Source organism: Mixophyes fleayi, chromosome 2 (genome assembly GCF_038048845.1).
Source record: "Mixophyes fleayi isolate aMixFle1 chromosome 2, aMixFle1.hap1, whole genome shotgun sequence".
Lineage (NCBI taxonomy): Eukaryota > Metazoa > Chordata > Amphibia > Anura > Limnodynastidae > Mixophyes > Mixophyes fleayi.
The window spans coordinates 200,866,030-200,878,385 of NC_134403.1; the positions used below are offsets into that span (position 1 = coordinate 200,866,030).

The window sequence follows — 12,356 nt, forward strand, 5'->3', positions numbered from 1 at the left end:
ACTTTGCAGATCCTCACATTCCTTTTGCAGCTTGAAGGGACAAATGTTTTAATAAAAGCTGGTAAACTTTCAGGAGACTGGTTGCTTGAACTCTAGGAATAAGTCAACTAAATCCAATTCTCATGCCTAAACAGTTAAGTGAAACGCAACTTTTGCTTTTTCTTTGATATTACTGGAATGAACATTAGTTAAATCTATAACAAGCAAACTGCTTCACTGGTTTTTCTGTAATGGTGCTGTGTATATAAACACATACAGCCATGACTTCTAATTTCTACTCTTTGATGGTTTTTCACAATGTGTCCACGAAGTAGACAGTCTGAATAACCTTAAAATTTTTGGCCCGTACGGGGATCGAACCCGTGACCTTGGCGTTATTAGCACCACGCTCTAACCAGCTGAGCTAACCGGCCCATGTTTTACTATTGGTTACATGTTCTGCTGAGCAGCGTTTCATACACATCATGGTGATCGCTAAGATATGTTCTCCAGTGAGTGAAAATCTCAAAAGGATCTTTGGAGCATAAACAGACAAAAACGAGAAATCCAACACTGACCATCAGGGAATATAACCCTGGATGCAGTCCCTATGCTAAAGAGGACTGGCCTTCTCTATGTTTACTCCAATTGATGTCAGGGATTTTTATTGTGAGAAAGCATTTTCAGCGATTTCTACTATCACGTCTTTGGACTTTCAGAAATCCCATTGCCCTCTGCTCCGGGATCCCATGGTGTGGTCACCTGTCCAGATGTAGGCTGATATGTGGATCTGCTGTAGTTTAGAAGATTGAGACAAGAAGTTTTAAGTCTGCATGGGAAGTTTGCCTGAAAGCGTTGCAACCGAGTAAAGCAAAGAGAGAAGATGGAGGTAAATTACGAGAGGAACTCTTTATCATCATCTGCCAAACTCATGTGCACTGGATCCTTAAGCAGTCATCAAGAAGGGTTAAATATCTTTAGATTAATGCTTGTGTTTTTAAGGAATTGCTTCAAGCTAACTTCATTTCTCATCCCGCATCCTTGAAGTTTGTCAAAACTTGTAAAAATCATTGGAGCACCCTTACATTTCTCTTCAGGCTTAGAAAAGGAAACATTTTAATGCAACCTGTTATCATTTGGCAAATTGTTCATGTGCAGTGACGCAATCTGCATCCCCTATTTTTGGCTGAAATTGCACTGGATGAGGATGGAAAAGTCAAGAATTTTAGTTTGAGAAAAGATTTCCATTGACATTTTCTCTCATGACTTTGCAGATCCTCACATTCCTTTTGCAGCTTGGAGGGACAAATGTTTTAATAAAAGCTGGTAAACTTTCAGGAGACTGGTTACTTGAACTCTAGGAATAAGTCAACTAAATCCAATTCTCATGCCTTAACAGTTAAGTGAAACGCAACTTTTGCTTTTTCTTTGATATTACTGGAATGAACATTAGTTAAATCTATAACAAGCAAACTGCTTCACTGGTTTTTCTGTAATGGTGCTGTGTATATAAACTCATACAGCCATGACTTCTAATTTATACTCTTTGACGGTTTTTCACAATGTGTCCACGAAGTAGACAGTCTGAATAACCTTAAAATTTTTGGCCCGTACGGGGATCGAACTGGCGACATTAGCGTTATTAGCACCACGCTCTAACCAGCTGAGCTAACCGGCCCATGTTTTACTATTGGTTACATGTTCTGCTGAGCAGGATTTCATACACATCATGGTGATCGCTAAGATATGTTCTCCAGTGAGTGAAAATCTCAAAAGGATCTTTGGAGCGTAAACAGACAAAAACGAGAAATCCAACACTGACCATCAGGGAATATAACCCTGGATGCTGTCCCTATGCTAAAGAGGACTGGCCTTCACTATGTTTACTCCAATTGATGTCAGGGATTTTTTTTGTATGAAAGCATTTTCAGTGATTTCTACTATCACGTCTTTGGACTTTCAGCAATCCCATTGCCCTCTGCTCTGGGATCCCATGGTGTGGTCACCTGTCCAGATGTAGGCTGATATGTGGATCTGCTGTAGTTTAGAAGATTGAGACAAGAAGTTTTAAGTCTGCATGGGAAGTTTGCCTGAAAGCGTTGCAACCGAGTAAAGCAAAGAGAGAAGATGGAGGTAAAGTACGAGAGGAACTCTTTATCATCATCTGCCAAACTCATGTGCACTGGATCCTTAAGCAGTCATCAAGAAGGGTTAAATATCTTTAGATTAATGCTTGTGTTTTTAAGGAATTGCTTCAAGCTAACTTCATTTCTCATCCCGCATCCTTGAAGTTTGTCAAAACTTGTAAAAATCATTGGAGCACCCTTACATTTCTCTTCAGGCTTAGAAAAGGAAACATTTTAATGCAACCTGTTATCATTTGGCAAATTGTTCATGTGCAGTGATGCAATCTGCATCCCCTATTTTTGGCTGAAATTGCACTGGATGAGGATGGAAAAGTCAAGAATTTTAGTTCGAGAAAAGATTTCCATTGACATTTTCTCTCATGACTTTGCAGATCCTCACATTCCTTTTGCAGCTTGAAGGGACAAATGTTTTAATAAAAGCTGGTAAACTTTCAGGAGACTGGCTACTTGAACTCTAGGAATAAGTCAACTAAATCCAATTCTCATGCCTAAACAGTTAAATGAAACGCAACTTTTGCTTTTTCTTTGATATTACTGGAATGAACATTAATTAAATCTATAACAAGCAAACTGCTTCACTGGTTTTTCTGTAATGGTGCTGTGTATATAAACAAATACAGCCATGACTTCTAATTTATACTCTTTGACGGTTTTTCACAATGTGTCCTTGAAGTAGACAGTCTGAATAACCTTAAAATGTTTGGCCCGTATGGGGATCGAACCCGTGACCTTGGTGTTATTAGCACCACGCTCTAACCAGCTGAGCTAACCAGCCCATGTTTTACTATTGGTTACATGTTCTGCTGAGCAGGGTTTCATAGACATCATGGTGATCGCTAAGATACGTTCTCCAGTGAGTGAAAATCTCAAAAGGATCTTTGTAGCGAAAACAGACAAAAACGAGAAATCCAACACTGACCATCAGGGAATATAATCCTGGATGCAGTCCCTATGCTAAAGAGGACTGGCCTTCTCTATGTTTACTCCAATTGATGTCAGGGATTTTTATTGTGAGAAAGCATTTTCAGCGATTTCTACTATCACGTCTTTGGACTTTCAGAAATCCCATTGCCCTCTGCTCCGGGATCCCATGGTGTGGTCACCTGTCCAGATGTAGGCTGATATGTGGATCTGCTGTAGTTTACAAGATTGAGACAAGAAGTTTTAAGTCTGCATGGGAAGTTTGCCTGAAAGCGTTGCAACCGAGTAAAGCAAAGAGAGAAGATGGAGGTAAAGTACGAGAGGAACTCTTTATCATCATCTGCCAAACTCATGTGCACTGGATCCTTAAGCAGTCATCAAGAAGGGTTAAATATCTTTAGATTAATGCTTGTGTTTTTAAGGAATTGCTTCAAGCTAACTTCATTTCTCATTCCGCATCCTTGAAGTTTGTCAAAACTTGTAAAAATCATTGGAGCACCCTTACATTTCTCTTCAGCCTTAGAAAAGGAAACATTTTAATGCAACCTGTTATCATTTGGCAAATTGTTCATGTGCAGTGACGCAATCTGCATCCCCTATTTTTGGCTGAAATTGCACTGGATAAGGATGGAAAAGTCAATAATTTTAGTTCGAGAAAAGATTTCCATTGACATTTTCTCTCATGACTTTGCAGATCCTCACATTCCTTTTGCAGCTTGGAGGGACAAATGTTTTAATCAAAGCTGGTACACTTTCAGGAGACTGGTTACTTGAACTCTAGGAATAAGTCAACTAAATCCAATTCTCATGCCTAAACAGTTAAGTGAAACGCAACTTTTGCTTTTTCTTTGATATTACTGGAATGAACATTAGTTAAATCTATAACAAGCAAACTGCTTCACTGGTTTTTCTGTAATGGTGCTGTGTATATAAACACATACAGCCATGACTTCTAATTTATACTCTTTGACGGTTTTTCACAATGTGTCCACGAAGTAGACAGTCTGAATAACCTTAAAATTTTTGGCCCGTACAGGGATCAAACCCGCGACATTGGTGTTATTAGCACCACGCTCTAACCAGCTGAGCTAACCGGCCCATGTTTTACTATTGGTTACATGTTCTGCTGAGCAGGGTTTCATACACATCATGGTGATCGCTAAGATATGTTCTCCAGTGAGTGAAAATCTCAAAAGGATCTTTGGAGTGTAAACAGACAAAAACGAGAAATCCAACACTGACCATCAGGGAATATAACCCTGGATGCTGTCCCTATGCTAAAGAGGACTGGCCTTCACTATGTTTACTCCAATTGATGTCAGCGATTTTTATTGTGAGAAAGCATTTTCAGCGATTTCTACTATCACGTCTTTGGACTTTCAGCAATCCCATTGCCCTCTGCTCTGGGATCCCATGGTGTGGTCACCTGTCCAGATGTAGGCTGATATGTGGATCTGCTGTAGTTTAGAAGATTGAGACAAGAAGTTTTAAGTCTGCATGGGACGTTTGCCTGAAAGCGTTGCAACCGAGTAAAGCAAAGAGAGAAGATGGAGGTAAAGTACGAGAGGAACTCTTTATCATCATCTGCCAAACTCATGTGCACTGGATCCTTAAGCAGTCATAGAGAAGGGTTAAAAATCTTTAGATTAATGCTTGTGTTTTTAAGGAATTGCTTCAAGCTAACTTAATTTCTCATCCCGCATCCTTGAAGTTTGTCAAAACTTGTAAAAATCATTGGAGCACCCTTACATTTCTCTTCAGGCTTAGAAAAGGAAACATTTTAATGCAACCTGTTATCATTTGGCAAATTGTTCATGTGCAGTGACGCAATCTGCATCCCCTATTTTTGGCTGAAATTGCACTGGATGAGGATGGAAAAGTCAAGAATTATAGTTCGAGAAAAGATTTCCATTGACATTTTCTCTCATGACTTTGCAGATCCTCACATTCCTTTTGCAGCTTGAAGGGACAAATGTTTTAATAAAAGCTGGTAAACTTTCAGGAGACTGGCTACTTGAACTCTAGGAATAAGTCAACTAAATCCAATTCTCATGCCTAAACAGTTAAATGAAACGCAACTTTTGCTTTTTCTTTGATATTACTGGAATGAACATTAATTAAATCTATAACAAGCAAACTGCTTCACTGGTTTTTCTGTAATGGTGCTGTGTATATAAACACATACAGCCATGACTTCTAATTTATACTCTTTGACGGTTTTTCACAATGTGTCCACGAAGTAGACAGTCTGAATAACCTTAAAATTTTTGGCCCGTACAGGGATCGAACCCGCGACATTGGCGTTATTAGCACCACGCTCTAACCAGCTGAGCTAACTGACCCATGTTTTACTACTGGTTACATGTTCTGCTGAGCAGGGTTTCATACACATCATGGTGATCGCTAAGATATGTTCTCCAGTGAGTGAAAATCTCAAAAGGATCTTTGGAGTGTAAACAGACAAAAACGAGAAATCCAACACTGACCATCAGGGAATATAACCCTGGATGCTGTCCCTATGCTAAAGAGGACTGGCCTTCACTATGTTTACTCCAATTGATGTCAGCGATTTTTTTTGTATGAAAGCATTTTCAGCGATTTCTACTATCACGTCTTTGGACTTTCAGCAATCCCATTGCCCTCTGCTCTGGGATCCCATGGTGTGGTCACCTGTCCAGATGTAGGCTGATATGTGGATCTGCTGTAGTTTAGAAGATTGAGACAAGAAGTTTTAAGTCTGCATGGGACGATTGCCTGAAAGCGTTGCAACCGAGTAAAGCAAAGAGAGAAGATGGAGGTAAAGTACGAGAGGAACTCTTTATCATCATCTGCCAAACTCATGTGCACTGGATCCTTAAGCAGTCATAGAGAAGGGTTAAATATCTTTAGATTAATGCTTGTGTTTTTAAGGAATTGCTTCAAGCTAACTTAATTTCTCATCCCGCATCCTTGAAGTTTGTCAAAACTTGTAAAAATCATTGGAGCACCCTTACATTTCTATTCAGGCTTAGAAAAGGAAACATTTTAATGCAACCTGTTATCATTTGGCAAATTGTTCATGTGCAGTGACGCAATCTGCATCCCCTATTTTTGGCTGAAATTGCACTGGATGAGGATGGAAAAGTCAAGAATTTTAGTTCGAGAAAAGATTTCCATTGACATTTTCTCTCATGACTTTGCAGATCCTCACATTCCTTTTGCAGCTTGAAGGGACAAATGTTTTAATAAAAGCTGGTAAACTTTCAGGAGACTGGCTACTTGAACTCTAGGAATAAGTCAACTAAATCCAATTCTCATGCCTAAACAGTTAAATGAAACGCAACTTTTGCTTTTTCTTTGATATTACTGGAATGAACATTAATTAAATCTATAACAAGCAAACTGCTTCACTGGTTTTTCTGTAATGGTGCTGTGTATATAAACACATACAGCCATGACTTCTAATTTATACTCTTTGACGGTTTTTCACAATGTGTCCTTGAAGTAGACAGTCTGAATAACCTTAAAATGTTTGTCCTGTACGGGGATCGAACCCGTGACCTTGGCGTTATTAGCACCACGCTCTAACCAGCTGAGCTAACCGGCCCATGTTTTACTATTGGTTACATGTTCTGCTAAGCAGGGTTTCATAGACATCATGGTGATCGCTAAGATACGTTCTCCAGTGAGTGAAAATCTCAAAAGGATCTTTGGAGCGAAAACAGACAAAAACGAGAAATCCAACACTGACCATCAGGGAATATAATCCTGGATGCAGTCCCTATGCTAAAGAGGACTGGCCTTCTTTATGTTTACTCCAATTGATGTCAGGGATTTTTATTGTGAGAAAGCATTTTCAGCGATTTCTACTATCACGTCTTTGGACTTTCAGAAATCCCATTGCCCTCTGCTCCGGGATCCCATGGTGTGGTCACCTGTCCAGATGTAGGCTGATATGTGGATCTGCTGTAGTTTAGAAGATTGAGACAAGAAGTTTTAAGTCTGCATGGGAAGTTTGCCTGAAAGCGTTGCAACCGAGTAAAGCAAAGAGAGAAGATGGAGGTAAAGTACGAGAGGAACTCTTTATCATCATCTGCCAAACTCATGTGCACTGGATCCTTAAGCAGTCATCAAGAAGGGTTAAATATCTTTAGATTAATGCTTGTGTTTTTAAGGAATTGCTTCAAGCTAACTTCATTTCTCATCCCGCATCCTTGAAGTTTGTCAAAACTTGTAAAAATCATTGGAGCACCCTTACATTTCTCTTCAGGCTTAGAAAAGGAAACATTTTAATGCAACCTGTTATCATTTGGCAAATTGTTCATGTGCAGTGACGCAATCTGCATCCCCTATTTTTGGCTGAAATTGCACTGGATGAGGATGGAAAAGTCAATAATTTTAGTTCGAGAAAAGATTTCCATTGACATTTTCTCTCATGACTTTGCAGATCCTCACATTCCTTTTGCAGCTTGAAGGGACAAATGTTTTAATAAAAGCTGGTAAACTTTCAGAACACTGGCTACTTGAACTCTAGGAATAAGTCAACTAAATCCAATTCTCATGCCTAAACAGTTAAATGAAACGCAACTTTTGCTTTTTCTTTGATATTACTGGAATGAACATTAATTAAATCTATAACAAGCAAACTGCTTCACTGGTTTTTCTGTAATGGTGCTGTGTATATAAACACATACAGCCATGACTTCTAATTTATACTCTTTGACGGTTTTTCACAATGTGTCCACGAAGTAGACAGTCTGAATAACCTTAAAATATTTGGCCTGTACGGGGATCGAACCTGTGACCTTGGCCTTATTAGCACTACGCTCTAACCAGCTGAGCTAACCGGCCCATGTTTTACTATTGGTTACATGTTCTGCTGAGCAGGGTTTCATAGACATCATGGTGATCGCTAAGATATGTTCTCCAGTGAGTGAAAATCTCAAAAGGATCTTTGCAGCGTAAACAGACAAAAACGAGAAATCCAACACTGACCATCAGGGAATATAACCCTGGATGCTTTCCCTATGCTAAAGAGGACTGGCCTTCACTATGTTTACTCCATTTGATGTCAGGGATTTTTATTGTGAGAAAGCATTTTCAGCGATTTCTACTATCACGTCTTTGGACTTTCAGCAATCCCATTGCCCTCTGCTCCGGGATCCCATGGTGTGGTCACCTGTCCAGATGTAGGCTGATATGTGGATCTGCTGTAGTTTAGAAGATTGAGACAAGAAGTTTTAAGTCTGCATGGGAAGTTTGCCTGAAAGCGTTGCAACAGAGTAAAGCAAAGAGAGAAGATGGAGGTAAAGTACGAGAGGAACTCTTTATCATCATCTGCCAAACTCATGTGCACTGGATCCTTAAGCAGTCATCAAGAAGGGTTAAATATCTTTAGATTAATGCTTGTGTTTTTAAGGAATTGCTTCAAGCTAACTTCATTTCTCATCCCGCATCCTTGAAGTTTGTCAAAACTTGTAAAAATCATTGGAGCACCCTTACATTTCTCTTCAGGCTTAGAAAAGGAAACATTTTAATGCAACCTGTTATCATTTGGCAAATTGTTCATGTGCAGTGACGCAATCTGCATCCCCTATTTTTGGCTGAAATTGCACTGGATGAGGATGGAAAAGTCAAGAATTTTAGTTCGAGAAAAGATTTCCATTGACATTTTCTCTCATGACTTTGCAGATCCTCACATTCCTTTTGCAGCTTGAAGGGACAAATGTTTTAATAAAAGCTGGTAAACTTTCAGGAGACTGGCTACTTGAACTCTAGGAATAAGTCAACTAAATCCAATTCTCATGCCTAAACAGTTAAATGAAAGGCAACTTTTGCTTTTTCTTTGATATTACTGGAATGAACATTAATTAAATCTATAACAAGCAAACTGCTTCACTGGTTTTTCTGTAATGGTGCTGTGTATATAAACACATACAGCCATGACTTCTAATTTATACTCTTTGACGGTTTTTCACAATGTGTCCTTGAAGTAGACAGTCTGAATAACCTTAAAATGTTTGGCCCGTACAGGGATCGAACCCGCGACATTGGCGTTATTAGCACCACGCTCTAACCAGCTGAGCTAACCGGCCCATGTTTTACTATTGGTTACATGTTCTGCTGAGCAGGGTTTCATACACATCATGGTGATCGCTAAGATATGTTCTCCAGTGAGTGAAAATCTCAAAAGGATCTTTGGAGCGAAAACAGACAAAAACGAGAAATCCAACACTGACCATCAGGGAATATAACCCTGGATGCTTTCCCTATGCTAAAGAGGACTGGCCTTCACTATGTTTACTCCATTTGATGTCAGGGATTTTTATTGTGAGAAAGCATTTTCAGCGATTTCTACTATCACGTCTTTGGACTTTCAGCAATCCCATTGCCCTCTGCTCCGGGATCCCATGGTGTGGTCACCTGTCCAGATGTAGGCTGATATGTGGATCTGCTGTAGTTTAGAAGATTGAGACAAGAAGTTTTAAGTCTGCATGGGAAGTTTGCCTGAAAGCGTTGCAACCGAGTAAAGCAAAGAGAGAAGATGGAGGTAAAGTACGAGAGGAACTCTTTATCATCATCTGCCAAACTCATGTGCAATGGATCCTTAAGCAGTGATCAAGAAGGGTTAAATATCTTTAGAGTAATGCTTGTGTTTTTAAGGAATTGCTTCAAGCTAATTTCATTTCTCATCCCGCATCCTTGAAGTTTGTCAAAACTTGTAAAAATCATTGGAGCACCCTTACATTTCTCTTCAGGCTTAGAAAAGGAAACATTTTAATGCAACCTGTTATCATTTGGCAAATTGTTCATGTGCAGTGACGCAATCTGCATCCCCTATTTTTGGCTGAAATTGCACTGGATGATGATGGAAAAGTCAATAATTTTAGTTCGAGAAAAGATTTCCATTGACATTTTCTCTCATGACTTTGCAGATCCTCACATTCCTTTTGCAGCTTGAAGGGACAAATGTTTTAATAAAAGCTGGTAAACTTTCAGGAGACTGGCTACTTGAACTCTAGGAATAAGTCAACTAAATCCAATTCTCATGCCTAAACAGTTAAATGAAACGCAACTTTTGCTTTTTCTTTGATATTACTGGAATGAACATTAATTAAATCTATAACAAGCAAACTGCTTCACTGGTTTTTCTGTAATGGTGCTGTGTATATAAACACATACAGCCATGACTTCTAATTTATACTCTTTGACGGTTTTTCACAATGTGTCCTTGAAGTAGACAGTCTGAATAACCTTAAAATGTTTGGCCCGTACGGGAATCGAACCCATGACCTTGGCGTTATTAGCACCACGCTCTAACCAGCTGAGCTAACCGGCCCAGGTTTTACTACTGGTTACATGTTCTGCTGAGCAGGGTTTCATAGACATCATGGTGATCGCTAAGATACGTTCTCCAGTGAGTGAAAATCTCAAAAGGATCTTTGGAGCAAAAACAGACAAAAACGAGAAATCCAACACTGACCATCAGGGAATATAACCCTGGATGCTGTCCCTATGCTAAAGAGGACTGGCCTTCACTATGTTTACTCCAATTGATGTCAGGGATTTTTATTGTGAGAAAGCATTTTCAGCGATTTCTACTATCACGTCTTTGGACTTTCAGCAATCCCATTGCCCTCTGCTCCGGGATCCCATGGTGTGGTCACCTGTCCAGATGTAGGCTGATATGTGGATCTGCTGTAGTTTAGAAGATTGAGACAAGAAGTTTTAAGTCTGCATGGGAAGTTTGCCTGAAAGCGTTGCAACCGAGTAAAGCAAAGAGAGAAGATGGAGGTAAAGTACGAGAGGAACTCTTTATCATCATCTGCCAAACTCATGTGCAATGGATCCTTAAGCAGTGATCAAGAAGGGTTAAATATCTTTAGATTAATGCTTGTTTTTTTAAGGAATTGCTTCAAGCTAACTTCATTTCTCATCCCGCATCCTTGAAGTTTGTCAAAACTTGTAAAAATCATTGGAGCACCCTTACATTTCTCTTCAGGCTTAGAAAAGGAAACATTTTAATGCAATCTGTTATCATTTGGCAAATTGTTCATGTGCAGTGACGCAATCTGCATCCCCTATTTTTGGCTGAAATTGCACTGGATGAGGATGGAAAAGTCAATAATTTTAGTTCGAGAAAAGATTTGCATTGACATTTTCTCTCATGACTTTGCAGATCCTCACATTCCTTTTGCAGCTTGAAGGGACAAATGTTTTAATAAAAGCTGGTAAACTTTCAGGAGACTGGCTACTTGAACTCTAGGAATAAGTCAACTAAATCCAATTCTCATGCCTAAACAGTTAAGTGAAACGCAACTTTTGCTTTTTCTTTGATATTACTGGAATGAACATTAGTTAAATCTATAACAAGCAAACTGCTTCACTGGTTTTTCTGTAATGGTGCTGTGTATATAAACACATACAGCCATGACTTCTAATTTATACTCTTTGACGGTTTTTCACAATGTGTCCACGAAGTAGACAGTCTGAATAACCTTAAAATTTTTGGCTCGTACGGGGATCGAACCCATGACCTTGGTGTTATTAGCACCACGCTCTAACCAGCTGAGCTAACCGGCCCATGTTTTACTATTGGTTACATGTTCTGCTGAGCAGGGTTTCATAGACATCATGGTGATCGCTAAGATATGTTCTCCAGTAAGTGAAAATCTCAAAAGGATCTTTGCAGCGTAAACAGACAAAAACGAGAAATCCAACACTGACCATCAGGGAATATAACCCTGGATGCTTTCCCTATGCTAAAGAGGACTGGCCTTCACTATGTTTACTCCATTTGATGTCAGGGATTTTTATTGTGAGAAAGCATTTTCAGCGATTTCTACTATCACGTCTTTGGACTTTCAGCAATCCCATTGCCATCTGCTCCGGGATCCCATGGTGTGGTCACCTGTCCAGATGTAGGCTGATATGTGGATCTGCTGTAGTTTAGAAGATTGAGACAAGAAGTTTTAAGTCTGCATGGGAAGTTTGCCTGAAAGCGTTGCAACCGAGTAAAGCAAAGAGAGAAGATGGAGGTAAAGTACGAGAGGAACTCTTTATCATCATCTGCCAAACTCATGTGCAATGGATCCTTAAGCAGTGATCAAGAAGGGTTAAATATCTTTAGATTAATGCTTGTGTTTTTAAGGAATTGCTTCAAGCTAACTTCATTTCTCATCCCGCATCCTTGAAGTTTGTCAAAACTTGTAAAAATCATTGGAGCACCCTTACATTTCTCTTCAGGCTTAGAAAAGGAAACATTTTAATGCAACCTGTTATCATTTGGCAAATTGTTCATGTGCAGTGACGCAATCTGCATCCCCTATT

General features: G+C 39.4%; 5 non-coding genes across 5 annotated transcripts; all 5 read right to left on the bottom strand.

Moving 5' to 3' along the window:
* Positions 1 to 339: 339 nt before the first annotated feature.
* TRNAI-AAU (transfer RNA isoleucine (anticodon AAU)) lies at positions 340 to 413 on the bottom strand. Its single transcript has one exon. It is a non-coding gene; the product is annotated as a tRNA-Ile (tRNA).
* Positions 414 to 6,559: 6,146 nt separating this feature from the next.
* Positions 6,560 to 6,633, bottom strand: TRNAI-AAU (transfer RNA isoleucine (anticodon AAU)). Its single transcript has one exon. It is a non-coding gene; the product is annotated as a tRNA-Ile (tRNA).
* Positions 6,634 to 9,047: 2,414 nt separating this feature from the next.
* TRNAI-AAU (transfer RNA isoleucine (anticodon AAU)) lies at positions 9,048 to 9,121 on the bottom strand. Its single transcript has one exon. It is a non-coding gene; the product is annotated as a tRNA-Ile (tRNA).
* Positions 9,122 to 10,291: 1,170 nt separating this feature from the next.
* TRNAI-AAU (transfer RNA isoleucine (anticodon AAU)) lies at positions 10,292 to 10,365 on the bottom strand. The gene has a single exon. It is a non-coding gene; the product is annotated as a tRNA-Ile (tRNA).
* Positions 10,366 to 11,535: 1,170 nt separating this feature from the next.
* On the bottom strand, positions 11,536 to 11,609 carry TRNAI-AAU (transfer RNA isoleucine (anticodon AAU)). The gene has a single exon. It is a non-coding gene; the product is annotated as a tRNA-Ile (tRNA).
* Positions 11,610 to 12,356: the final 747 nt, after the last annotated feature.